Source organism: Lactuca sativa, chromosome 8 (genome assembly GCF_002870075.4).
Source record: "Lactuca sativa cultivar Salinas chromosome 8, Lsat_Salinas_v11, whole genome shotgun sequence".
Classification (NCBI taxonomy): Eukaryota; Viridiplantae; Streptophyta; class Magnoliopsida; order Asterales; family Asteraceae; genus Lactuca; species Lactuca sativa.
Window position 1 is genome coordinate 75,441,425 of NC_056630.2, and position 3,169 is coordinate 75,444,593.

Here is a 3,169-nt window from a genome sequence, read left to right on the forward strand (position 1 = left end):
TCAGGTATTTCTTTAAATTATTTTTGGGGCACATTTAGGAGGGGACTCGGCGAGTTGGTGCACGACTCGCCGAGTAGGGCCATGGTCTTGGTCGCAGACGCGCGACTGGACTCGACGAGTCCAATAAGGGACTCGGCGAGTCGACGTTGTTCAGCTGAACCCTAGCCGTTTCGATTCTGAACCGTATATAATGATATTATGGCCGTCATGTCGTGTCTTTTGGCCGATTGAAGATCCCCTGGGAGTGTGTGAGCATCTGAAGCAAGAGAGAGGACTTGAGAAGGCTTGAAGAGATTGTTAGACAAGGAGGAGCAAGGTGGTGATCAAAGGAATCGAGTACTGGAGGTTTGGAGACACAGGAAACACGTTTCCAGGTAATCTTCGGATCGAAATCTGTAACTTTTACGTTGTATGCGAGTTTAGGGTTTAGGAAACCCAATTAAGGGTTAGTTAGATTATATTGTTGTTATAAGTGTTAAAAACCCCTGTAATAGTATATGTGAAAGTCCAGGAAGCCCTATATCTATATACTTCGAAATCATGCGAAATACAGGAGGCAGCGGATTGACTGCATGGCGAGGACTCGCCGAGTCCAATGATCAGACTCGGCGAGTAGCTTGAAGATTCACTAGAACTCGCCGAGTTGTTCTTCAGACTCGGCGAGTAGCTTGAAGATTCACTAGAACTCGCCGAGTTGTTCTTCAGACTCGGCGAGTAGCTTGAAGGTTCACTAGGACTCGTCGAGTTGTTCTTCAGACTCGGTGAGTAGCTTGAAGATCTACTGGAACTCGTCGAGTCGTTCTTCAGACTCGGCGAGTGGTGTCAGGATGTCTATACTCGTCGAGTTACCCTTTGCACTCGACGAGTCCGGTCAAGATTGACCGTTGACCTGTATATATCTTAGAGGGGTCAGTTGTCTTGTTTGATAAGATCATTAACTAAGGCTGTGGTATTATAGGGAACCTGCGGACTAGCGGATTGTGTGCAAGTAGCTCGAAGAGGTTATAGCCTGCGTACTACGAGGTGAGTCTTCTCACTATACTTCACCCGGAAGGGTTTGACTGTTAGACCGGAAGGTCGTGTGTGTTATATTCGTGCTATGTCTAGAGAGATAGATGCTTTATATGCGATGTGTGCTTATATGTGATGTATGCTTATACGGGCCGGAAGGCGAGACTTTATGTGATAGGAAGAACGGTATGATGTATGATTTATGTGTTATGAGTTTTATGTTATATGTGCTATGTAAGTTATGGGCCGGAAGGCGATTATGTTATGTGGATCGAAAGGTCCGGGCCGGAAGGCAATGTTATGTGGATCGAAAGATCCGGGCCGGAAGGCAATGTTATGTGGACCGAAAGGTCCGGGCCGGAAGGCAATGTTATGTGGACCGAAAGGTCCGGGCCGGAAGGCGTATGTGGGTAAGTCGTATACTGGGGAACTCACTAAGCATTTATGCTTACTAGTTGTGTTTATGTTTTTCAGGTACTAGTGATGACCGTGGGAAGGCGCCGGCGTGACACGTACACACTGCCACTGTTGAAGATCCTGGAGATTTATTATTTATATTTTGAAATAAACTTGGAATAAACCCTTTTGTCGAATAATGATGTTTTGTTTTTAACGAAAAATTTATTTGGAAATTTGAGCTGTTACATTTTGATTTCATTTTCATCTTACAAACTTTGAGTTAAGATTAAAATTCATGATTTCTTATTACCCTTTTTCTTAATTTATGCTTCAATCTCAACTTTTTGGTTGTTTAATGTTTCAACATGATATCCTAGATATTTCACCTTTGACTCACACTCATGCTTCTATTCTAATTGTTGTTTTGACTTGCACTAAGATATGGTATGCACCCTCAATTGGTATCAGAGCCTTGGTTTGAGGGATTCGGGTGTACTTTTGGGTGCAACTGAACTCAGACCGGGGATTTGAGGAAAAACTTTTTCTTAAAAATAATAAGGACATAACATTTTATAAAGGGCAAGGCGGTAAAAACAAGGGTGGAACAGTGTGTACGAGCAGTCAGCGTCCGAACGGTAAAGATCCCCAGAATACCTTACGATGTTATGTTATGCACTGAATTATGAATTGTTATGCATGCTAGAAGACTAGGTATACATGATAGGAATAGAATTGCCTGTTTTGTGATGCCTTAGTCTAGGGAGATTGCTTATATGAGATATTTGGTAGCGTGCAAGTAAATAGTACATACTAGAAGTAGAGTACTCGTTATTCGGGATTTGGGGAGGAAGATTTGGGACGAATACTGATACGGTGTGGTCGGTAGTATTGGGCCCGTACTATCGAAGGCACCGGATCAGTGGAAGACTCAAATAAGAATCCCTGGAAATCGGAGACTGGGTAGGGCGCGTATCGAGTACAATTGTACTTGGTGGAGTCTCTGATGATTTTATGTTGTATTTCAGAGACATCATGGTTATCACACGCAATGGGGCGAGTTCGAGCGGTGCGAGTGATGAGGAGATTCGTCAGATTATTCAGGAAGAGGTAGCTGCGGCGGTCCGGGCTGAGATCCCGGAGATGTTCGGGTCTATTAAGACCACGTTGATGGAGGAGTTTGAGGAGCGGTGCGCCGCAATTTCTGAAGCTGCAGTTGCTGCCGCTACCGCAGCGGTGGCTGCTGCCAGGCCGCAAGGGGGTGATTCATTACCATTCAGGGAATTCAGCAACACGAAACCCCCTGAATTTGATGGGACGCAGGATCCGATTGCAGCCATGAGGTGGATCGCCGACATCGAGGGGTGCTTCTATACTTGCTCATGCCCGGAACACTTGAGGGTACGGTTCGCCTTGAACCAGCTCCGTCTGGGAGCGAAGGATTGGTGGAAGTTCGTGACGGTGAACTTCACTCAGGCAGAGATTACGACAGTGACATGGGAGAGGTTTACGGAGATGTTCAGGGATGAGTACGTTCCCCCGGTAGAGAGGGAGCGGTTGATTCAGGAGTTCTTGACCCTTAAGCAGGGTACTGATTCCGTGGCAGTGATCACACGGAAGTTTCATGAGAGGGCCATGTTCTGCCCCGAGCTGGTATCTACGGAGCAGTCGCGGATGAGCCGCTATTTGGGTGTTTTGAAGAGGGAGATTCGGGAGTTTGTGTCAAACTCCACCTATCGCACTTTCACTGAGCTTCAGGCGA

At 46.0% G+C, this 3,169-nt stretch overlaps 1 long non-coding RNA gene across 1 annotated transcript; it reads left to right on the top strand.

Annotated features, from left to right (window-relative positions):
• Positions 1-223: 223 nt before the first annotated feature.
• On the top strand, positions 224-1,566 carry LOC128128053 (uncharacterized). Its single transcript, XR_008225652.1, has 3 exons — positions 224-374; positions 959-1,023; positions 1,486-1,566. It is a non-coding gene; the product is annotated as an uncharacterized LOC128128053 (long non-coding RNA).
• Positions 1,567-3,169: the final 1,603 nt, after the last annotated feature.